Below are 26,827 nucleotides of genomic sequence, written 5' to 3' on the forward strand. Positions count from 1 at the left end.
TGACAGACGTCAAACGCAAAAAATGGCGGACACCTCGCGGACACAATTTGTTCTCGACAGCTTGTCTATACATATATATATGTATGTCAGTGCCTATATGTATAACTAGTTGCCTGAAATAAAGTTAAGTAGGTATTTCATTTCATTAAACATTAGACGGACTATATTAAACATTAGTGCATTTTATTAATACGGATCATAGATTCAAAGACGTCACGTCTCAACGTCGTTCGCACAAAAGCTAAGATTGGACACATCGGACAAAAGCCTTTCGTATAACGCCTCACACATGAAAAGGCTTAAGCGACAATGGCAAAGTTCCAAGAAATAACCTTTTGTGTGTGAGGCAGTTTAACCCAGACGGTGCGATACCATATGAATGATATCTGTAAAGTATTTTAATCAAGCGTCTTACTGCAAGTATACTTTCCTTAGACGTGCATAGATAGATAATGTACTCCTATTATATCTTATCTGAATTGACTAGTACATGTCTGCTAGCTATAACTTAGTTTAGCTATAATTTAATATAAATTTATTTTTTAAGTAGATAGTTGTATTTATTGTTAATTTAGTTTTTATTCGTGTTTTGTAAATGTTGTGTTAATTAAAGCACTTTTCAACCACAATACATGTGTGTACCTATAGACATGAAAATGTGTGTGATTTCGTTTATTTATCATTCGTCCTATACGCCACTTTTTAAATCAGGGGGCCTAGTCAAGGTGACACCATTGATAGAAAACGCCAATTTAAACATAGATAAAAAATTTATGGAAATAGTCACGTGCCTTTTCGTAGCATCTGGCATCCCGATAATTTTTTACGGCATCCCGATAAAATCATAAAGAATCATGGGCTCCAGAAACCCAGAGGCACTTCTTTTGTTTTAGATTTTTTGGAAACCTCTGTTATTCAGAGAAAATCAGAATTGATTGAGAACATGTACAAAAAAATGTACAGGATCCCAGAAAGATAAATACATAAGTAGGTAACATTGTAAAATGCTTAGATGAGGCCTATAGTTATGCCTCAGCAGTGGACGTCTTTCAGCTGATAATAATAATGACCGTTGAACTCTATTACTTATGACAATACCAATATCGATTACCCCAAACAATAAATCTCATAAACTGAAATAGATAATCATACACTAAAGATTTCATAAAATAATTTGATTTGTTCCCTAGTTGAATAAATAACTCGTTTACGACATTCGTCACGTTCCGGGTCCTTTTCTCTTTCCTCAACTTTTTGTATATCACCCTTTTTCCTTTACACGTCCCTAAGGAACTCTCATCTCGATATACTTATCTTAAAATTAATTTCATGCTCTCTTCGATTTTTATGATTATTTGTTGATACTTAAAAACTAACCTAACATTATATTAAATATTGAAAAAAACTTCGAAGGTCGTGAGTTCCAGCCTGCTTCTCTCTCTCTTGCTTTTGTGTTTTTGACAGTAAGAACATAATTAATGTCATGGGTCTAACGCGATAAAATTTCATTATTTTACCATTTTTCCGACGTTTCAGCACTAGCAATAGTATTTACTTTACTATTTAGCACTAGTAGTTTAGAGTTGTTTACCGATATCTCAATTGACATTTTGCTGGGACGTTAGTCTTCTGTGAGTTCCGTGACTACTTTAAACTCGTGCGTTTTTTACACATAATTAATGTTATTAACGGGCCTAACGCGATTAAATTTCATTATTTTACCTTTTTCCGACGTTTCAGCTAGGTTGCACTAGCTGTAGTCACGGAAGACTGACGTCCCAGCAAAATGTCAATTGAGATATTGGTATACAAAACTAAATTACTAGTGCTAAATACTACTGCTAGTGCAACCTAGCTGAAACGTCGGAAAAAGGTAAAATAATAAAATATTATTGACATTAATTATGTGTAGAGCTATATCATCTCTATTTGGAAGGGTACTCCAGGGTGGCAGATACTTTTGGTGCATTAATTCATCCGCTACTATTGATGCTGACTGTAAAATGTCTAGCTGTTGGAGCCGATGTTTCATTATAAAGTATATCTTCTTCTTCCTCGCGTAGTCTCGGCACTTTGCCACGGCTAATGGGAGCCTGGGGTTCGCTTGGCAACTAATCCCAGGAATTGGCGTAAACACTAGTTTTTTACGAAAGCGACCACCATCTGACCTTCCAACCCAGAGGGAAAACTAGGCCTTATTGGGATTAGTCCGGTTTCTTACGATGTTTTTCTTCACCGAAAAGAGACTGGTAAATATCAAATTTAATGATATTTAGTACATAAGTTCCGAAAAACTCATTGGTACGAGCCGGGGCGATTGCAAGTCGCACACTCTTACCGCTTAGGCCACCAGCGCTACATTATAAAGTATATACAATTCATTATAAAGTATATGAATAATTAATTACATACTGTGAGCTAACACCCAAATTATAAAATTAGTACACCAACTATGTAACTAATCAAATACCACAAATTTAATTTTATCAAACTCAACCTAAGCCGATAAATCTAGAGTATGGAACAATAATGTAACAGGATAATGTAGGTATTTTAGGTGGTCGAACGTAAATTTTACGTAGACCGCAGCGTAATCACCACCCATATTGTCACGAACACACTAAGGTAGTGAAGGGTGAGGGCCAAGTTATTAAGTAGCTACTTTTTTATTTACCTTAAAGTTGTCTGGAAGAGATCGCTCTCTAGCGATAAGGCCGCTTGTTGCTAGAGGTAAATAATACAGAGATATTATGTGTGTTTCTTTGTAAACTTATTTTGAGGTTGTCTAAAAAGGATTTGAGATCCGGTCCGGTTTCTAAGATCAAGTTCGCCATACATTTACTATGGCGCACTTGATCTTAGAAAAACAGACAGACTATACCTATCGTATTTTTTCCTTTATTTTCCGCTACTTGATAAGTAAATCTTGAGTGTTAATTTAATAAGTAGGTGTGTATTTTTAGGGTTCCGTACCTCAAAAGGAAAAAACCGAACCCTTATAGGATCACTCGTGCGTCTGTCTGTCCGTCTGTTGTGAGTATTTTCTCCGAAACTACTGGACCAATTAAGTTGAAATTTGGTACACATATGTAAGTTTGTGACCCAAAGATGGACATGTAACGTAAACAAATTAATTTTAAACACTTAGTTTAGTTTTTGATCCGACCCCTACGGGTTTTTTAAAGACATTTTAGAAAAAAAAATCCATTGTTTAAATTGTGTAATGTACGAACCCTTGGAACGCGAGTCCGACTCGCACTTGGCCGGTTTTTTTTTGTCAGAAACGCCAATGTCCGTCAAGTACCTAAGTATTAAGCATTATTAAGGTTAAAAAAACCGGCCAAGTCCGAGTAGGACTCGCGCGCGAAGGGTTCCGTACCATAACGCAAAAAACGTCAAAAAATCACGTTTGTTGTATGGGAGCCCCGCGTAAATATTTATTTTATTTTGTTTTTAGTATTTGTTGTTATAGCGTTAACAGAAATACATCATCTGTGAACATTTCAACTGTCTAGCTATTATCACGGTTCATGGTACAGCCTGGTGACAGACAGACGGAAAGCGTACACTACTGTAATGATTAATGAATGGAATCTTGTTTTTATGTAGGTACCCAGGTAGTAAAACTTAAAAATACCACATTGCTTAACAATATTTCAAAAAAGAAGAATAATTCCTCTCAGTATTGGAAAACAAACCCATTGCTGTTATTTCAGAACCTCGAACTGAGTTTATTAAAATAAGTCTACGAAGTTTTGACCTCTGAGGATAATTTTATGCAATTGAGAGAATTCGCGAACTTGTCTATTAAAGTACTTTAATCCTTTATTTAGAAGTTTGGGTACCATTTACGTCTTAGGAATGCCCAAAATTTTATGGCACCTAATTTTTCTGACCAGTATCAATTGATTTTAAAATAAATATTTTTGGGCATAGACCAGTGATTTTTGAAAAGAAAAAGTACGTTACAAAATTAAATGTGACAGTAGTTTTGCTTAATTCATTACCACCTCTGCTTTGCGACTGAAAGTTCTTAGCAGGTCAATGCGGCCAAGTACGTCAGCGGGTAATAGTAACTTTATCGACGAGTAGCGATTTCTTTTAGTTCCAGCTAAAAGTACGGAATTTCTCGCAGATGGATTAGTCCGTATTCACCTTACCTAAATTAACTGTCAATAACGTGCCAAGCGTAAATTACTTTTCCCAACTTGGCCTAACTTTTGACTTCTGAGTTTTAATACAACAAGATTTATAGCCGACATACTCAAATGAAAGTGTAATTATCGCCCTCGTATATCACGTAGGACGTGTACGTGTGCCCTTAAGGGGCCCACTGACTATCAGTCCGCCGGACGATATCGGCCTGTCAGTTAGAACAAAAATTTGACAGTTCCGAACAATGGACAGCCCGATATCGTCCGGCGGACTGATAGTCAGTGGGCCCCTTTAGTGCTTACTGTGCTTAGTGGGTTTTAGGAACCATCACAAAGTATTATTAGTTAACTTAGATGTTATAAAATGACTGAAGCATGCCAATTGTTGACGCTCCGTAGCGTATCGCTTTCCATCATTTTTCCAATTTTTCCACACTACAGTGACAGTTGCGTTTCGTTCGCTAACGGAGCTTTAACGATTGCACGTTGGCTACGCACTGGTCTTTTATTAAATAGGCATATTCAGCATGAGCTATTATCAAGGTAGTATCTAAGCAAGATCAAAACCTTAACAAATTCTAAAATAAGAATCAGTATTCGAATTTAAACTGTTGTGAGACATACTAATATTAAATCATTTTACGGTTTAGAGTCACTTGTTTTAGTCACTAGCGCGACATGTCGAAATATGTGTGTTTGTGTGTCTGATGTGTGCGCGAAATATGTCGCGCGAGTGACTAAAACAAGTGAGTCTAAACCGTAAAATTATTTAATAAGAATCAGTATGTTTGCAAATATTTGGTGTCCAGCCACCTGACTTTATTTAACGACATATCGATTTATAAAATCTGGTCGCTTAAGTCTGGTAGTTAGTGGTGGTGGCCTGACCAGGAATATATGATCACGCGCCATGTTGCGGAATTTCACTGGAACTATTTTTTTCATACTATACTGAACTGTCACCCTATACATGAGAATGAACAGCGCCCTCTTTACAATGATCATATATATGGAAATAATGAGTTAAACATACTGTTCAAGTGTTCACATAGTTTGTAGCTAATTAAAGGCAAATCGGAACCCGTGTTAATGTCGTTAATGAGCCAATTTAATGAGTTGTCAACGTGGGCAATTTAGTTTACATTTTCCGGTTCTGAACAGTTCATTTGATATGGGAAATTATCTTTTAGCTTTGCCATCAAAGCAATTTATACAGGATGATTTCTGGGTCGTGATTCAGAACCACTTTCCAATAGTAAATGATCCACATTATCATATAGTATTAGTATTTGATTAAAAGATAATTATTGTCTTCGGTTACCGCGATAGTTACTCATGAAATAAAACTATGAAAACGGATTATATCGCGTATATTGAATTTATAATACATCCCGACGTTTCGAACCCTTTACAGCTATGCAAAATCATTATTTTAGTATGTGGGTATTTTTGCACTTTGTAATTTTTCCTCAGTCACCCGTTGACCACGAACGCTGTAAAGGGTTCGAAACGTCGGGATGTATTATAAATTCAATATACGCGATATAATCCGTTTTCATAGTTTTATTTCATAAAAGATAATTAGTTTATTTTTTTCTTATTTTTCAAGTAAAATTAATTTTATACTAAGTAATCATGGTCACCCTATGACTTTTGACATACGCTGTATGGAAGGCGACTAGACGTCACATTGAGGAGGATGACCAAATTATATGCAAAAATGTTTTTTTTACTTTTTTTATACCACGTCGGTGGCAATCAAGCATACGGCCCGCCTGATGGTAAGCAGTTACCGTAGCCTATGGACGCCTGCAACACCGGAGATATTACACGCGCGTTGCCGACCCTTTAAAAACCTGTACACCTACACTTGTCATCAAATAAAACTTTTTAGTGACCTAAAGGAGTTCTATGCCAATGATTAAAATTTATTAGTGTTTGTATGAACTTGGCCATTTTTTACCTCGCTTGAGCAAGCTAAAAGTATATATTATAAGAACAGTATTTTTTTAACATATTTCTTTATTTTAGATATAAACCTAACTTTTGGTAACTATTAGAAGTTCAAAAAAAGAAGTTTTTAATACAGTTGCTCAAAAAGTGCTACTTCACATAGCTGTTTAGCGTGCGGAAAGTTGATTTTCGCGAACTAGTGCGTTTTACTTTTCCAATTTTTTTAAATTTATCCTTGTTCCAATTCATGACTACTTATTGATGAGTGTTAATATTAGTTTCCTTTAAACGTCGTAATCAACATAAAACCCTACTGTTAATGTAAGAATACGAGAAATATACATATTTCATATTTTATTACTTACCTCTTCATCATTATAACAGGTTAATATTTTAATATTGAAAAACCGTTCTTAATAAGTTGTCTGAATGGAACGGAATAGCTATGGAAGGTAGAGGTAGGAATTGCGCGCTGCCGAAACGCCTGTCAAAGTGGCGTTTTTTCTTACTGCAAGCATGTTTTAAGTTTCCAAAGGCAACATTCGATATTATTTTTATTCCTTACTTGTTGTTTTTCTTAAAATTTTCGCAACTGTATTAAAAAACGTCGTTCGATACACGTACGGAAATGTCATTCTTCGCTCGTCCCGAGTCTTGCCACAAGCCTACGGCTCGTGGCAGGATGTCTCGGTACTCGTGGAGTAATGACATACATTCCGCACTAGCATCGAAACGTACTATTTTTTTTCTCCATACAAAAGTGACACAGCCTATTTAATTAAATAACTTCGATGGTATGGGAGCGGCTTTTTAACTGGTGGACGATGGTAAAAGTATCGATTGGAAATAAGGCTAGGCACTGTTTAGTAGGTCACGCAGTAACAAATGGCTTACTAATTGCGCACAATCAACGCGAATTATTACTGTATCATTACTATAGTTCGAGCCGGTAATGATCTGCTGTTCATTCTTCCGTTAGACCGTAAAGTAGATTTTTCCTGTGTCGACCATCTTGTTATTCTGGCTTTAAATTTGAAGACACATTTTTTTATTGTCATCGACCTTAACAAACAAAAGACCCTCTCCCCAATTAGGATTTTCACTATGATTGTGCCTATTATTTCCTGTAAGTTAAAAAACATGAAAACAAAAAATCTATAACTCACAGCTCACAGAATTGACAGACAGACAGGGCAGGGTCACGTAAAACAAAACTGTGATTTTTCATGACAAGCAGATTTCTCACGCACGAATATTCACGTATCGGGTTTGAGCCATTCCGCAACGTTTTGTCCGGGAGTTGTGAATGTGTGCGTATCGCGAGTAAACATAAAACAACATCGGTACATCTGAGTGTTGTTATGAAATCAGTTTTGTCTTAGCGACCTTTTTTATCTCTGCCTATTTTTCAACTCTGTGGCGTTGGGCCAAACTATGACTAAACGTAAAAAGAACATTCTGTATAACTTTTGGGTCAAACCAAGTACAACTGTCCACCTAAAAGCCTTGACTACGTTCACAAAACCTTTGACCTACATCACTCCTTTGACAAAACATACATTTTTTTGAATACTGCAGATTTCTTAGATCGTTCGTCTTTTTGCTGGCTAAAATTGGCATTCGATTATGGTAGACCGATCGTTTATAATTTTCCTATTTACTTTTCCGGAAGATTTCGGCTGGCCGGAAAAGGATGACAAAATGCACAATGAATGATTGATTGTAGCAGAAATATAATGGATACGGCAGGGTATTTGTATGAGGTTTGTGTGCTGTAGATCTGTTGATACCGTCATTTTAATTAAAGGTTTGTTTACCGAGTTGCTTTGATCTATAAGATAAATGTATAACTGTCTCGCTCACACACCGGAACCACATCAGAGTGATAACCACGGTATTCTATGGGCTGGTACCACGTAAGTTTCCCGACTGCTGTATTAAAAATAATGTTTAATGACGTCAAGATTGTATACATTTAGAGTATCTTATCAAGCAAAGATATATTAAAAGTCATTAAAATGCTTTTATGTTAAGTTTGTGCTAGACGGTTTTTTAAATTTGATATTCTACCATGTCTTATATACTACTTATAATCATAAAGTACCATACTTATAATCATAAAGTCAATTTAACAGGCATCATATGGGCAACGTGTTTTAAATATGTATTTTATTTTATTCGTGTTAAGGAGTTCGGTCCTTCCCATGGACCCTCCATTAAAAAATTAATCGACAAACAATAATTCCATATAATTCAATTCCATTATCGTACCTGTTCACAAAATTTTACGAGACACAGTTGAAAAATCCGCTCTAGACGAGAACAGCCAGACATACGAAAGCATTATGGTAAAAGCTGAAACAGACACGCTTCGCTTGCGCTTCGCCCTCGCTCAGTCAGAAAGTAGATAAATGGAACGGGGTCCCTTTGTTTGACATAATTATTGAAAGTCATAATGTAATGATTGTCAGATTATCATTAGTCATATTTCTGAAACCGTTAATTTTTCAGGATTTTCATCAGGATTCACAGGTTAGGTTTGTTTAATGGCAATACGCGTTTCTGAGAAAAACCATTATGACTAACGAAAACAATACATGATAACTTAAAACGTTATGGGAAACAATAGAGACCCAAATGGAACAACACAACTAAGTAAACCACATTAAATGCCATATTCTCACCTTTCGCTATACAAAGCTCACCTCCCCTTCATCTGATGATCACCGCTTTAGCAGCACATTTGGAATAATTCCCAAATATCACGCAACGCCTATTGTGAGGCGGATATTGTTGCTATTTCCTATACTTTACCCCTACTCACGCTAAAGGAGTATAGAAAACAAACAGAGTAACACATTCATACACCTGGGGTAACCGGGTGTAATGGCGTACTGCATGCAGTGTGGGCAACTGTGTGTGCCTTTATCCTTGTGATAATATAAGTCACTTTTTAACCCCATGTAAGTTAAAGATATAGACACTGTCTTTATCACGCTATCACGTAGACACAGGCAAAAACATCATATCCGTGCAGGAATGTTACTAGTTATATTACAAATTATTAGCCATCAGATGATATTTAAGACAAAATGATACAAATGCAAACCACAGATCGCTATGATGCAAACTAAGTTGAAACTTTGTCATATTTGATATACACTTGAATAAACATTTTTATAACTACTAAACACACTGGTACTTAAATATTCTGATTCAAAATCAATTCCCATCCGATATTCCAAATTGCCCCACATAATGGTAGTCTATATTATGTCTGTTACTCTATTCCGATATTTAACTCTATACCCGCGCCCTCATCTAATATCGTTTATTTCTTTAGTAAATATTGCTTTTGACACTTCAATGATTGAGTAAGTTCGATGCCAGAAACAAATTTTGTTGTATTTCTAGCCTATTTGGGCGGAATGTTATAAGAAAATGTTTTATCAAAACAAAGAATGTTAATGTTACTACAGTATCATTTCCATGTTTTTCATTACTATTTTGGTTGACATGAGCGAAACAGTTTAGCTTCCAATCATGGCCTACGATATAACATTTTTATCATAAGATTTCATCATGATAAATCGAAATAAGTGGATTTATTTATTCTCGAACGTTCTTTGATCTTTTTAGATTAACTACATTCAACATAACCTGGGCTATAACCGCGAAAATCGAAGTTCGCAAATCGCGGGCATCTTTCTCTGTCACTCCAATTACGTCTTTATTAGAGTGAAATAGAAAGATCCCCGCAATTTGCGAATTTCGGTTTTCGCGTTAACTGCTTGCACAGGAACCTTGATCCAGCACTGCAGTAAGAAGCAATAACGTGAAAGCTCCTACAGCTGTACCTATTTTAACAAACGTGCCTGTTTTACTAAAGAAAGTAAAAGGTAGGATTGACTTGGCTACTATTATGCCCACTTTTCTTCTTATAAATCTAAAGTAACTAGAAAAAAAAAACAATGTAATGTGACCCATCGACGCCCACTGTCAACATTACTAGACCAATTTAAATTTTTCGTGATCACAGTATCAAAATTCAGGATTTCGTGTAAATATTCGGCACACGTTCAAAATTCTCGAATTGGATTTCCCAATGTTTGGGGCATGGCCAAATTGCATGGAGGAAAATCGCAGAAATCCAAAATTGTCGTGATATCTTGGGGTAACCTATCAGTTACCTACTACGTACGACACTAAATTTGGTAACAGCAAATCTGCCAATACTTTTAAATAAAGGATGACTTACGCTAGACATTTTCTATGACGGCTGATCGGTGATCATGTGGTGCTTTCAATAGAAAACGATGCGCCGGAAGCTTCGGCCCGGCCCCGGTCCGGTCTAGCGTCAGTCATTTCTAAATCAAAAATGTAGCAAATAAGCTTGATATTTTTAGCTTTTCGAAGCAAATAGTAGGGTGGCCGAAAAAGCTTTAGGTTACTTTGCGCTCATGTCGTCGCGGACATGGGTATATTTGGTATCAGTTCATTTAGTATGATGTCCTTAATACAAATATATGAGATAACAAGCGCGAAAGTAGTGGGGTGGGGGTAGTTTGGAGTAGGTTAATTATTTTTTAACATTATATAGATGATATTCACAGTCACTTGGTTTGTATTTTGGAATAATCTATTCAGTAATTTTCAATTTAGAGCAGTCCAAAGTCATCTGTGGGTTGTGAAATTTTGAACGTTTTCTAATAATTTGTTAGACCAAGTAGTGAAAATGTTACATTATGTTATATATTTGTGATTTACTCACAAAGCCCTTTCATTTGGTACCCCACATGGTATGATAAAAAAAAAGTAAAAAGCTTTGTACTGCCGACTTTATGACGTCACAGCAACTACCCCCACCACTTTTGCACTTATTATCTTATATATCTGTGTTCAGGATATCATGCTGAATGTACTGATACCAAATATATCTATGTCCGAGACGACATGAGCGAAAATCGGTTTCTAAAAGACTTTTAGACAAAAAACCGACCCTCTAAAAGACGTCTTTAAACACTACAAGAAACGCACAGCAAAAACCACTAATGCCATTAAAAACTAACACTTCTTGATAAAAAATAAAACTTTGTTACTTTCCTCAAAGCCTTCAATAACCACAAAAAACATAATCTTCCTTTCAGAACAGTAAAAAACTATCCCATTTGTTCCAGAGTCCGTAACTTTCTAGCTCAGTAAAAGGGTGAGAGCGCTGTAATAAAAATAAACTTAGCTTTTTACGCTCTAGGGAGAAATGTTCTAATCTAAGGAAATCCATCACTTAGATGAAGTGATAAGTGAGTTGCTAATGTTGGAAACTTTGGGATGCTAGAATGAATAAATGTAGGGTATAAAAGTTGTTTTCTTAGTTCGAGGGAAGCCAGTACTGTCGCGCTGGTTTAATTTGGCAGACATTCAGACGTACTCTATGAGTAACCACAGTTGAAATGAAACAGTACACAATGTCATTTCTTGTGAATTAATTTGCTTTGGAATTCCCGGTAAATATATACCGAAATATAGAAAAAAGGTAAGGTCAATACGGGCAAGTGTGTCTGGCCTTCACGTTGGGGTCTGCATACAAATGTATGAACTCGCAATAAACACTAATCAATGTGTAATACGGCCCTAATATAAAGGCCCGCCACAGTTACGTAAGTGCCCGGAGAATCGTGCGATTTTCAAGCCTTTAGTTAGGCCTGAGATACACTTGTAAGTTTTACTTACGTAAGTAGGGACAAAGCTATTTGTTAGAATGAGATAACGATATTCATATCTCATTCTGTAGTATAGCTCCCCACTTACGTAAGTAAAACTTACAAGTGTATCTCAGGCCTTAAGATAATGGGTTGGAATCCTGACGTATACTGATGTGTTCTTGAAATGTGTTAATATACAGGGTGGCTAAAAATAAGTGCATTCCAGTTGCCAGGGAGGTTTTGGAATTGTACTGAGCAACTTTTACTATTACTACAACTTATACCAACCAGGTTGTTTCCCTAGTAAAAGTTGCTCAGTACAATCCCAAAACCTCCCTGGCAACGGGATTTTTTTTTATACCACGTCGGTGGCAATCAAGCATACGGCCCCCCTGATGGTAAGCAGTTACCGTAGCCTATGGACGCCTGCAACACCGGAGATATTACACGCGCGTTGCCGACCCTAACACTCCTCTCCCTCGTTGAGCTCTGGCAACCTTACTTACCGGCAGGAACACAACACTGAGTAGGGTCTAGTGTTATTTGGCTGCGGTTTGCGGAATGCACTTATTTTGGCCACCCTATATATTTTTTATTACTTTTCAGTGAAGGAAAACATTGAGAAAAATACTAGTGCATTATTCATTATCATCCGGGCAACAATAGCGATTTTGACATTGCGGCAGCAATATAGTCGGCAGTGATGCCGCGCTGCAATACTGCTGCAGTAACGCTGGTGCAGTCTGAATCTGAACGGTACCTAAACAAATATGTAAGTGCGACAGAGTGTAGCATGACAAGATAGTATACATACATATAATTTACTGTATACTGTAACTGTGTACAAGTGAGTGTCATATCCTACTCGTATTTTTACCTAGAAAATGGTTTCATCCAACTACGTGCCAAAAAACACAATGCTACGCTTTTCGTATGCAACGGTTGTACCCGTTTACCCGTGTAACGCCTGGATTGCTTAGAATTTAGTATCAATTCATGATCAGTTGAAAACGTGTTTTGTTTTTCCAATAGTCAAGGTTTGATCCTAATCTATACATCGCGGACGGATCGCATCGCGGTTCAACGTGGCAACGCGGCGAGCGTCATGGGCACCTTTGCATCGGGGGGGTCGCGGGACGATTTTCGGGACGGCTGAAATGTGACTTATTATTATTAGTGTTAGTTTCTAGGATAGTATAGTTTAGAGTAAGAGTAATTTGTTCATTTGCATTCCTTTAGACCAATTATATTCCTTTAGAATTATAAGATATTTGAGCTACTGCCTCTATACATGTATACCTATGTACTTATATAAATTAGTTTCGTTACAAAAATAATAACTGACAATGTCCATCATTATTTTTGTTGTCATCATGTTTGACTGGCAATGTGACAATACCGCTGAGGTACCTTAACATTTAAAACAGATTTTTCGACATATTGTATGGTTCCATTTGTATCATTTCCAACAGTTGTCTACGGTTACGTTCGCGTACATCGTGTTCTTTGCACTCCCATACAAACTTTCATAAGCATAATCATTTATTTGTCGCAAACCATGGTATTACAGATGTTATTAAAATTAAGTACAGTCATGGACCCTACTAGCAGATTTGGTTTAACTAGCTCCTTCGTAAAAATCTATCTAGATTCTAGGTATAATTCAAATAATTGAATACACTACTCTATCATATATCTTTATTGCGTCCATATTCATTTTACATAGGATGGTATTGAAACATTATAAAGTCGGTACATGGTACCCTGTTAGGGCATGGCAATATAATCTTAATACTAATGGTGACTATTTACAAATAATACTAGACTTGATGTAACATAATTTCGGAATACATTGCAAAATTTCATTGTAATAAATTTTATAAATCCTGTATAAATCTTAATTTAATGGGATAGGGATTTATGCGGCATTACTTATTTTATAATTGTACAATTCATCATTATAAAAGCTTAATTATAAATAAATAAAAAAAATTAAACGAAAAATAAAATAAAATTACATGTATAATAAAAAAAATGCCTATATTACTTACATAAATATTATTAAGTGGATGGATTTTTATGACACCGCATACTTTTACAACATGACGGTCGGTAAATTATTAGTCTCATGCATCAGAAAAGGGCCTAGACTAAAGAACTCTTACAAATGTTCCTAAGTACACACTTAGCTTTTCTTACCGGGAATCGTCAAATACTTTTATCGTTAAGCCGGCTGTATTTACCTTTGAAGATTACACGGGATTTTTTGAGGCAATCTTTTCTTAAGAGACGTGAAATGTGAGGTGCTGTGGGATAATTCCAAAGCATTCTTCGTTTTGTTGATTCGATGTCAACATTTTGGCATTAAAAAAGAAAGAGGTCCATTTCATGAAAGGTTTTAATACCAAGTTTCTTTTAAGTTATTTTACTAGAAATGGTCTCCGCTTTTTAAAACTTTTAAAAAGCGGAGACCATTTCTAGTAAAATCCATACTTAATATTATAAATGCGAAAGTCTGTCTGTCTGTCTGTCTGTCTGTGTGTTACCTCTTCACGCTTAAACCGCTGAACCGATTTAGTTGAAATTTGGTATAGAGATAGTTTAAGTCCCGGGGAAGGACATAGGATACTTTTTATCCCAGAACTCACCCCTCAAGGGGGTGAAAAGGGGGGTGAAAATTTGTATGGGGAATCAATAACCGCTGAACCGATTTAGATGAAACTTGGTATGGGGATAGTTTGAGCTGTGGAAAATGATATAGAATAACTTTTCTCCCCGAAATCATCCCTTAAGGGTGTAAAAAATGGGGTGGAAATGTATAGTGTGGACCAATTTGGGGGTGAAAAAGGATGGATTAAAAAGCAGATTTGTTTAAGAATTAAGGTACCCAAATTACTAATTCCACGCAGACGAAGTCGCGGGCAAAAGCTAGTAACTATATAATTATATACTCTACCGCCGGTTTCGACCACGGCGACTGCTTCAAATCCGCTGCTAAAGAAGTACATGTGCCCGCGTGTGTCTTGCGTAGCCGATCTTATTAACAAAGACCCGTACACCCAACGGGCAGGTAAGAATACCATTGTTGTAATTATACCTAACAGCCGCTGGTGGTCGGGCTTTTAGCTCATCCCGTCTGATATCTAGTTCTATACCTCGACGGGATTCAGTCAACAGTTCGTTTAATGACAAAAGATTTCCATACAGGGCGGTCGGCCGCTTTTCCCACTTAGAAAATACTGCCAAATGAATATTATGCGAAATGATTATTATGTCGAGTATATATTTATGCGAAAGTATCATTCGACTAAAAGTTTTCTGCGGTATGTGTTATGTGAAGTATATTTCTGACAAATAATATTCTGTCAGATGGGGGCAACCTCCTTTATATTTATTGTTATGGGCTAATGCTAAAAAAATTGCTGCTAAAATGCTAAATAAATATGAATTTTATAGATTTATAACTTCTGGAATAATATTTTTGGAATAACTTCAATCCACCTAACGTAATCCTGGAAGCATGCGCGTTACAAATTACACTTTTACCTCGATTCAGCGATCCCGCGACATTGAAATTCTCTGAAAATGAGTGAAGCGCGCTCTGTTCCTTTACGACTAGAATAAAACAGCAGTAAAACAGGATTCTCAGGGTTGTCGCGCGGTTAATTGCGAGTTTAAAGTTCAACCTTGATTTGGAGACATTTTGCGGCCCGGGCTGTAAGGTTATAAGGTTGTAAGGCTGTTTATTTATTTAGTAAATATTGCTTTTCCCAACCACTAAGACTCAAAAGTAATTTCCTTGGACTGAAAGAAAAAGGGTCTATTTGGAACTGTGCACCTTAGTTTTGGGTTGTTTATTACGCTCTTTTTGCTTGTTCCTTTTGTACCATAAAAAAGTGTATGTTAAAAGAAAGCACTAGAACTGATTTTGTTGGATGAGATCCTTGCACGAAAAACCTATTTGAAGCACACCCTACAAAATGGTTTTTGGAAATAATAATAAAAAAAAAAAACACTTTAATAAGCAAAGTCTTCAAACACGTATCCTTAGCGTAAATATGTCCATTGATACACACATTTATGTTCATTTGGCACCTTTCAAATGTAGCTAATCCAATTTTACTTTGCACACATTAGATCCTCACATTCATCACTTTTGTCATACATGTTTGCGAACGGTCGAGCCGCAAATAAATCTCGAAGTGACAACCCTATTGCCGGTGTCGGTACAAACTTGGGCGGCTGGCGAATCTTGACATTTATGGTTCATAAAATATGGAGTGCATTAGCTGTTAGGGTTAGCACACATGGTAGATAGTATAATTTTTGTATCTTGTTGCTATTTACATATGTAATGATATTGTTTAATAACAATTGTTATTGTCAAAATTACAGGTAGGCAGACATTTATATGCCTAATTACTGCCATCTATTGACAGCTTTATCTGACAGACAGCTGACGTACACATCTGTACGTATATCCCTAGCTTATAGCTGTTACAGTTAATGTGTGATGAGCATACCCCGAAATTTTGGGTGCGGATATTTAAAATTATTAAAATATTTAAAACTTTGTTTAAAATAGGTAGTTAACTCCAAATGTATTTAGAAATGTCACAATAGTTTCTGTTTTTACAGTGTAAACCTAATTTTTGGCTCGTGTGACTATGGACTGATAGGGCAGTGCTGTGATTAGTACATTTTAACGCCATATATTGAGCTATTTTTTTTCTTATTATTTAGGTCAAAAAATGGTATCTCTTTTGACTTGAATCGTCTGAGATGTGCCTGGCGCCGGCACCTCGGAATGCTTAGATAAAAGTAACAATTGAGTACAGCAGGTTTGTTGAGCAGTCGGTTGATTCGTTGGGATGTCGGGCGAATATTCTTAACGCGGATAATTCTTCTGCCTGCGTGGTCGGTCCATTTTATTTTATTCGTGTTTTTACACTTTTGTTCAACTTTGTGTGTGATTCGTTTGTATTGTGTTTCAAAGTTCAAACTTGGAAGTAAGATTAAAATCAGATCGCGATGTCTGATTGGATAACAATATGATGATCAAGCCGATCTGATGATAAAGAACGAAGGTGGCCATAGAAGCTCTGACAATGCAACCCAATCTCATTGAGTTCAGGGTTGTCAATGAGTATAGTCCTCTACTATACTACGTTACAAGAAAGGAACAATGGTCAATAAAAGCTTCTATCAAAAGTGAACAAAGTTGAGTCGAACAGTCGACAAAACACTTTTAATTGGTATGTTTTTGTACCCATGTACCCATGTATTTTAATAGAATCTGCAATATTATTAAACACGTCCTAATGAAGTTTCCGTTGACAGAACATATTATTATACTTATTATCTTAAAGGGGCCCACTGACTATCAGTTCGCCGGACGATATCGGCCTGTCGGTTGTTCGGAACTGTCAAATTTTTGTTCTAAAGGGGCCCACTAACTATCAGTCCGCCGGACGATATTGGCCTGTCAGTTAGAACAAAAATTTGACAGTTCCGAACAACTGACAGGCCGATATCGTCCGGCGGACTGATAGTCAGTGGGCTCCTTAACTGACAGGCCGATATCGTCCGGCGGACTGATAGTCAGTGGCCCCCTTAAGAACAAGTTCTTGTTTGACAAACCCGCCCAGGCTGTTAGCTGCGAACCTCTCGTATTCTCAAACTTTCAGTTCCATGCTCACCATACTGGTTTCATGTCTAATTCCTTCGCTGTCCAGGCGAGTCGTCTCTGGAATTCGCTCCCTCTCAACATAAGACAAGCCCCGAGCAAATTTGCTTTCAAGAAGTTGCTGCATAAACATCTACTGAAACAAGGGTATGAATTGAGTAGTAGGTATCCATTGTAATTTATTAATACTTATGTATGTGTGAAATATGTAGTATATTAATTGTATATATTTTTATATTTTTATTTGTGTATTGTATATGTAGTTTATTGTGTTTGTTAGTTGTTTCCTATTGTTCCAAATTAAATTCTGGTAGAGAATGCCTTTAGGCATTAAGTCCGCCATTTGTACATTTTGGTAAATATTGGAAACAGTAGTAGTAGTAGTAGTAATCAATTTATTGTACACAACACAGGTTTACAAAAATAAATTATAGTAATGGAAGTACAAAGGCGAACTTATCCCTATAAGGGATCTCTTCCAGCTAACCTTCGAGTAGATGAGTGGAAAACTATAGCCAGGTCAGATAGAAATACTTACAGGATGTACAAATTAATATTTAAAAAAAGAAATAACACTAAAGATTAAAATACATAAAATACATACTAGCATACATACATACAATACTAAATATATATTATAATATATATAATTATCACAAGTGTATGAAAATAAAAATAAAGGTTAGTACTTAACCAGATCACGCTGATTGGAAAGCCAAAGCTTCTTCAGATTAGCCTTGAGTGACGCTACAGACTGGGACTGTTTGAGCGACAGGGGCAACTCGTTCCACAACTTCACAGCGCGAACCGTGAAAGAATTTGCATACGATCGCGTCTTATTAGGAGGAATAGCAAGCGTGAGATTAGAACTCGATCGTAAGCGGTGATCACTGCCTTCAGCCAGATAGTTAAATCTTTCCGTTAGGTAAGATGGGGAATGGGGGTCGAAGAGTATATTGAACAGCAACGACATGACATGCACATCTCTGCGTTGCATAGATTCTTGTTAACCCAACTTTACAATTAGTTATTATTTAGTAGACTGCATCCTATTAAATACCTTTTTGTCTAATTTTCTTTGCTTATGATATGATAGTACATAGTTCATTCAGTACATTAATCTGATATTAACAGATTCACTGCCAAGAACACGCTAGACTTGTTCATGCTCTTAGTACTGAAAGTAATTAACACTTTCAGTGCCAAGAAGACATACATACATCAGATAGGAGATAGTGTAAGTCGTATAGCATACATCGCTCACAGTTGCACTTGAATCCGAATATTATACAGCCTATATGAAAAAACGTTGTTAGTGGACGCCGGCAAACCATTCTAAATAATGACCGAATGGCATATATCTTAACACTATTGCTGTCATAATTCGAAATTAATGTGGCAACGACACACGCTTTCTATCACCGCACATTTCGTCGTCGGCAGGGTGTTCATCCTCACACTCTAGAACCTAAATGGTCGCGTACTGTGCGGTTTAAGAGAAATTTCCTCCCGCGTACGCTTCGGCTGTGGATAGAGCTCCCTGCCGAGGTTTTCCCGAGGGGCTACAGTATGGGGTTCTTCAAAAAAGGAGTGTACAGGTTTTTTAAAGGGTCAGCAACGCGCGTGTAATATCTCTGGTGTTGCAGGCGTCCATAGGCTACGGTGACTGCTTACCATCAGGCGGGCCATATGCTTGTTTGCCACCGACGTGGTATAAAAAATGTACAGATGTAGAGTATAATTGTTTTCCTTCGTATTTTCTCGGAAACGTTCATATTTGTGCGTTTCTGCTTTAGTCAACGTCAGTACTTTTTGGTCCGAGACTGACTGAAATAGCAAGACACGTTCGTACGTTTCCGTGAAATTACAAAGGATAACAATTATGCATTTTATCAAGAAAATTGACAATGACGTCCGCGTCAACGCTGCAATCTCCATCCGAATCTTTTTCCGCGTACATCTTCTCAATTTATCTTATAACCGATCTCATAAGTTCATCGAGCGTGGTGAAACGTCTAATTTGTCCTAAATTTGGCTCCCGCAGGAATCCGCCGGGTAACTTCGGTATGCCGATCATAATCGAATGCCACAGTTTCTGGAATTCAATACTCGCGCCAATTTCTGAGAAAACGACAGAAAAATTTGGCAATTTTGATAATTATTGGATTCAGGCTTATAGGTACACTTGCGGGGAACAAAAACGGATTTCAATATAAAGTGAGACGTTTTCATAGGTTATTTTACAAATGTATTATCTAACGCGAACTTATTCTTTAACCTGCCCGCGCAGCATGGTTTCCCCTATCACTAAGTCCGTCACTTTCGCACTCACATACTTGTTAGAACGTGACAGGCATGGTGATAAGCGTACCGTGCTACGACTCCATGACTAGACTAACTACATATTAATTTGCACTAAATAGATACCAGCTAGTACAAATTATTGTAGCCGTAAATGTCGCAGCTGAAATTGATGGCGATATGTAGAACGGACAGGGCGCATTGTATAAGTAAAATGTATGGGTATGAACAATAGGTACAAACAGCAACACTAACTGTCCATCGGTGGACTTTACGCCTTTTATAATAGGTTTACGAACTGTCAGTTTTGTGGGCGATGGTACCTAGCATGCCAAATGCTACCGTATGAGCCGTTCCGCACTGTCGACTAGTCGCCAGCAACTTGGTCTCTCGGCGACCAAAATATAGGCAACTAGGGCCTAGCGACCAGACCAGGAGCCGAGCGTAGTGTTTTGCACTTGCACTTGCAAAATCGTGCAGAATGCACGTAGAAGCTGCAAGTGGCGCTACTAATTATAAAGAAAAAAGATACATACAAGACAGTATTGGGTACATCAGTATGTTGCAAGAACGGAGAATTAAAGGAATGTTTAAAATAATTATTTTATTAGGACATTAGAAAGTATCCTCGTAAGTTTTTTAATTACGCAATAATGTCTGTGCCTTCGTTTGGTGAGCTAGTGTCTCCTGAAACTAAAAAAAAAAAATATGTATCCGAGTCATTTTTGTGCGTGACATCTGGTCGTCTAGTCGACAGTGCGTTATAGCAGGTGTAGAGGTATAAATTACATAGATATACCGCCTGCTTTAGGTGTTAATTAAAGCTGCGGCTGGAATATTTTGCGCATTAATATTATACCTATGCGCAATGAGTAACTAGATACTTCGTTGATATTTTTGAGTAACTTGAATATTACATTTAATTATAGCCGAGTAAAAAGCTTTTCAAACTGTGTGATCTAATATAAGAGCAACACCATTAATAAAACTAATGATGTCACTCATTTAAACGTCATTAGTGCTAACAGAGGCGCTTTATCTTTATTTTGCTTTGCCGTCATTTTGCGGTAAAGTGGCAAAATTTAAACTTTCACACTTTTTATTAAGGTACCTACCGTAAACCGGGGTAACTGATCAATTTTAGAGTTTAGCACCATTTTTTGACGATCCAAATCGGTCCTTTCAGCCTGCCAAATAAAAAAAATTAGGACATATTTAAGTCAAAATAAATAAAAACAACGCGATTAAAGTTATACTTTGAAACCACTACTTTTTTACTGATAATCTTTAGATTATACTTTTTAGATTTACCCCCTGCTCCCCCCCAAACCCGCTAAAATGCCCATGAAAAATAAAAATATAAAAATCGGATAAGTATTTTTTAAGTTATATATCTTTTTAAGGTGTGGGGTTAACTCAAAAGTATTTCTGATTTTCTATAGGTATAAAAATAAATCCTAAATTATGTAGGTAATAGTATAAAATATCATCTGTTTAAATATCGATATTATGACAATATCACAGTTTTAGGAATTAAATACATGTGCTAACTTCACCTAAAGAAATTTTAAAGGAGAAAATTAAATTAATGAAATTTAAATTAGATTTAAATCCTCTGATGCTCGCGCGGGTTCGTACCGTTGGCCATCGCTATCCAGCGTGGTAAGGCGACAAGTGTGATGGGCACCTTTGCACCCGGTACAGCTCGCGGAGGTCTTTTTACAATAAGATGTTTTATTTTACTCGTAATGTATTTAGATAAATTTTAGTTATTTAATGTATGTGTAAATAGTGCCGGTTGAAGATTCATTTTTATAGCACAAAAAGTGCCTAATGCTTATTTCTGTAGAGTTCTATCCTTTTCCTATTGATCTATATTCACCAATGGTCTTTTGCGGCTTATAAATGAATGTTGAAAAGCGAACAATGCCTAACTAACCGAACTAAATAACCCAGATTCACTATTAAGTTACAATTCAAATCTATCACCACAAACAGAGACACTGACTGTTTAGCTGCACTTACCAGGCCAAATTTTTAAAACACGAATCCGCATTCAATTTTGGCTGCAACCATACAAAGGACTCATCCACCGTTTGATGCGACGTACGCAGAGCCGAATCCGGCAGAAAATTGAATTTTTACCTCGTGTTGCAATTGGTTGCATAGATGCGGGCACGTGGGGTTTGGTAAACCAGTTACAATAATTACATACGATACAATACAAATCCTCTTTATTGCACAACCTCAGAATAAATGTAAATGGAAACACAGATAATACATGAAGACAGAGGTAAACAACAGGCGGCCTTATCGCTAAAGAGCGATCTCTTCCAGAAAAACCTTTAGGTAGTGAAAATGACACACATAAATTAACCAGTTAGGAGGTGCAAAACACGAAGTTAAAACTAAATAGCATTAGAAAAACTACCTGTAAATAAATAAATGTAACAGCCAAGGACTTGGTATTTTTAAGTAGGCTCTTCTATTACCAGTTAACCAGAACCATCAACTCGCTTACTAACAGCTTTATATAGCACTCACATTTGAGGCCGCTGTGGGCAGCGAACGCAGCTAACAATATTTGCAACCAAAAATGCATTTCACTAATGCAATTGTACTTTTACAGGATGGCGATTGCTGCACTTTGATCCTGGTAATTCGATTGGGGTTTATACATTTATTTTTGACGACAGACGGGAAACGTGCGATCGGAAAGAGTGAGGTGCTTTTCTATGCAATTGAATGCGACTAAAGTTTAGTTTGGATACGTTTTCTGGAAGTCAGACAAGTAATTTTGTTTCTGGCAACTTTCACTAGAACTCAGGAATTTATTTTGAATTCCCGGACATAAATAATTTGACACTTTGGAAGTAGGTAGGGCCAATTCGAACAATGATCTAGATATCCACTAGGTATGAAACAGAAACGATAACGAGATATTTAAGAAAGTCAAGTCAATTTTGACATTTCCGCGATTCCGAATGTCCTCTTAAACGATTTCTTTAAGATTAAATTTGGTTAAGATATTGCTTAGACATTCAATGGATATCTAATGGATATCCCAAAACGTCACAATAATTGTAGCGTGAAATGACAATTGATTTCTCGAATCGAACTGCAAAAGATTAGTTGAGAACTAAACTATAACGTATCAATTAGATCACGTATTGTTCTCATATTTAGTAATTATCACGTTGTTCAAATTGACCGGTAAGTCATGTATTACGATCACGCCCAGAATCTAGGCATTCTAGGCGTAATAATTGGAGTTAGAATAGGGTTTCCATTGTGTGGTCCTTTTCGGGATATTTCTATTGAACGTCGACCCTTCAAATCGTGCGTGACCTGAGATTTTGGGTCGTGTATTTATGTAATTATTGAAACCCGGACGTCGATTCCAAGTTAACAATTTTGTTTCAGTTTTGAACTGGTTTTGATATGACCTTGCTAATTGTCTTGTATACTATAGTCCTCCTCATTGTTTTCGATGACGGCGGCCCTAAATAAACATTATGGACGTTGTCCAGCGTGAGCCCTAATTTGGCTGGCCAGGCCGAACTTGTTCTTAACCCTTAAATGCATGATTTTTTGTATAACTTTTTAATAAATTGAAATAGATGTGTCATGCTGTATAAAAGTAATAAATGTGATTTTGGATAGCTGCATATTGAGCCACGGACCATCAAATATACGATGCATATATACATCATTATGCATTTAAGGGTTAAATGCTCTATTGCACGTGTGACAATAAAGTTGGCCAGCTGCGTTGAACGTGTACACGTAGGAAATCGTCTTGTGATAAGCGCGTCTCACGCACGTCTTCCACTTCATCTTGCATGAGCGATCAGCGTGAGCGATCTTCAAGGTCGTATTAAAATAAGATAAAAACCGGTACAAAATGTTAACTCTGTATCGGGCTGCTTAGCTACGAAATTAAATATATAATTCTTTCAAGTTTCAAAATATTTAGATCAGTACGGTTTCACTCACTATTATTATTAGTCGCTTTGGCGACATGTTTCGGATTCTTTGGGAATCCTTCCTCAGGCACGAATGTCCGCGGCGGTTGTACTAATAGTGAGTGAAACCGTACTGATCTAAATATTTTGAAATATGTCTCACGATATTTTAAGTTCGATTCTTTCAAGTTTAATCGATGGTACGATTATAATATTTCATGTTTTGATGGTAGATTTTGTCAAGATCTGTTATAATATTTATTTACCTTAATTGCCTGCCTTTTCATTTTGTATCAATTTAATAACTGTTTTATCCTTCAGTACGCATTGATATCTAAAAATAATGTCACGCACATGCGTGCATGCAAAACATAAAACTTAAACATTAAAATCATACACCATAATTAACAGTGTTATTTGCTCGATGATTTAAAGGGTTCTTGATTCGGAAGGGTTAAGTAGCGGATTTTTATTAGATATTAGCATTAACCTCACACCTCACAGTTAATTATTACTATTTTGATTAGGCTCTCTAGAACTAGTAGTAGTAGTTTTTCCTCAGTCACCCGTTGACCACGAACGCTGTAAAGGGTTCGAAACGTCGGGATGTATTATAAATTCAATATACGCAATATAATCCGTTCTTCATAGTTTTATCTCTCTAGAATTCAATTATTCACATAAAATAAAACAATCAAAGGAGTCTTTTAAATATATTTACTTTCGACTAGAACCTTAAGAGTAACATACCAAATGCCAGCTTTGGTTTAACCCTTCAAGGGCTCAAGAAGCTGCTAAACACTTATAGTTTAGAAAATATAACTAACACTGCATTATATCTAACAAATTCACAATATATTTTACCTTCAACGGAGGTGAGAACATTTTACAGAAGTTTTATGCAATGGATACACTAATAAAAACAAAATACCTACAATCGGAAAATGAATGGAACAAATAAATATAATTTTGCCATGAAAACAATATTGATAAGTGAATTTATCTGATGTCGGATTTATTTTATTTAAATCGAAATCTCGGCACGTATCATATTCACAATTTCCGATTCCTATTTGTATTGGAAAACTATGAAATTTAAGTGCATGAACATGCTAATGTGATAGTGGCTTTACCTTATATTCTACAGCTTTGTTGAGTTGATATTTGTGTAACTAATGTAACTATAATATTATTTAGTTAATAGTCTATTTGGTAAATTGCGAATAACAAAATAAACGCTATTTTTAATTTAACTTTGTAAAACACATCAAGGGAATTAGATTTGCTAAACTTCCTAAAATTTTGGTCAGAAAAATCTGAATGCTAGGGTACATTATATTATTAATGTTGGATTGAAATGGCCATATACGGATAGAAAGAATAGAATTATTATTTTCTATTACATTAATTATATATTGTTTCCGTCAAAAGTGATCTTAGACTACAATAGATATGAAAGCTTGTACTATGAAAATTGAACGATGTTTTATAAAAATGTTTTTTTTTTTATACTAGTCGAGAATGTAAGTGACCTTAATTGCCAAAGGAAAAAGAGGAACGGTGACAAAAAACTTGAAAAACATGTTTTCTTGCTGGTTCGTCAAAACATGGTCTAGATACGATTATTCACAGATATTTATTTGCCCTTTTTCTTCTTAAAAAAATATGTTGTATGAATGTCAATGTAAAAAAATAAAAATGGCATCGCTAGTAGTAAACCATGGAAATATATTATGTAGATTTTCATGCTCACAGATAACAACAAATGACACAATCCTACAGCCAAGCAATAATTTTCTAGAAACTTTCTTACGAATAATATACAACAGTTATAAAACTCTTTTAAATTATATTGTTTAAGTCAGCTTCTAAATATATATTACTATCTTCGCATTTTTACATTAAACTAGATTTACATAATCTACATTCCCAGTAAAATTTGAAATCTCAAGATAAGTCTTGTAATTTAAACTACCTGACTTAACTTTCAGTTAACATTATTAAGGTAAGTCATATAGTTACATTACAATTACATAACTTAAGTATCGTGATATGTCCTACGATATCAACAATACTTGACACTGTAAATGATATTACATTAGCTAATAATCTAATAATTACATATTTTTAAGTAATAAAGTTCAGTAGCGCTTTTCCCCATTAATTAAAATATATTCTACATTAAAACATCACCCTGTGTGCTATAATAAATATTGGTGCACCGGAAAACATCAAAGTGAGATAAAGTTTAGCGTTTGGTATTTTAATAAAAAAAATTGTTAGGTATTGTATTCATACTGTATTTATTTACAATGAAGATAAGCTGAAAAATTACTCTTCCAACGTTATCACAAATATCTTCACGCCATTAGCTGCTTCAATAACTATGATATCGATGCATAAGCTTTTAACTACATTAGCAGTTAGTTTGGAACTGACTGCAACCGATCCCAGATCGTTGATGTTATATTTATCCATTTTTTTTTCAAATAAGCCTATATGGGATGTAGTATTGAACCATGAAGTCATTACTAAAATGTATTGCCAGTTGGTTTTACTTATTTGCATTCTTTTTAATACAACTTCGTGAAAATGAAATCAAAGCTCAGCTAAATTTAACAAAAGCGTAGTCGAATAAAATGTCGTATACAAATCCTCTATTTGAAGTAAGCGTGAAATTGAGACATTATTAAGACACTTAAAAAACAATGTCGGTGTAAAGAATAGCGGGAGAATTTGAGAACGTTTCAACCCGCGCGAGATCGCCTTTTCATTTAATCTTAGTTCTCATTTTCCTCTGGATATTAAGATTATTGAAAATCTTTCGTATCAACCACAGCTATGCCCATACGTTTGATGTTTTAGATTTTTTTATAATTGTAAGAATTAGGAGTATTTAAAAATTCGTATGAAATCTGTTTTTCGCTCCTAATTTTTCCCTCAAAAAATCTAAAAAGTTAAACGTATGGGCATAGCCATGCTTAATATACATCCAATTATGTAAAAATATTTTCCATAATGTCAATATCCAGAGAGCAAAATGGGGACTACGTTTGATAAGTAAAC

At 35.9% G+C, this 26,827-nt stretch overlaps 1 protein-coding gene across 2 annotated transcripts in view; it reads left to right on the top strand.

Moving 5' to 3' along the window:
- The window catches only part of LOC134750524 (BTB/POZ domain-containing protein KCTD9), a 512,667-nt gene that overhangs the window by 307,541 nt on the left and 178,299 nt on the right, over positions 1-26,827 (top strand). Inside the window, exon 7 of one of the 2 annotated variants that reach the window (XM_063685718.1) lies at positions 2,863-2,877. The exons of the other annotated variant lie outside the window; for it this stretch is intronic. The gene's annotated coding sequence lies outside the window, so the exon portion shown is untranslated. Of the gene's footprint in view, positions 1-2,862; positions 2,878-26,827 lie in introns of those variants that run through there. 2 annotated transcript variants of the gene reach the window in all.

This window comes from Cydia strobilella, chromosome 20 (assembly GCF_947568885.1).
Source record: "Cydia strobilella chromosome 20, ilCydStro3.1, whole genome shotgun sequence".
Classification (NCBI taxonomy): domain Eukaryota; kingdom Metazoa; phylum Arthropoda; class Insecta; order Lepidoptera; family Tortricidae; genus Cydia; species Cydia strobilella.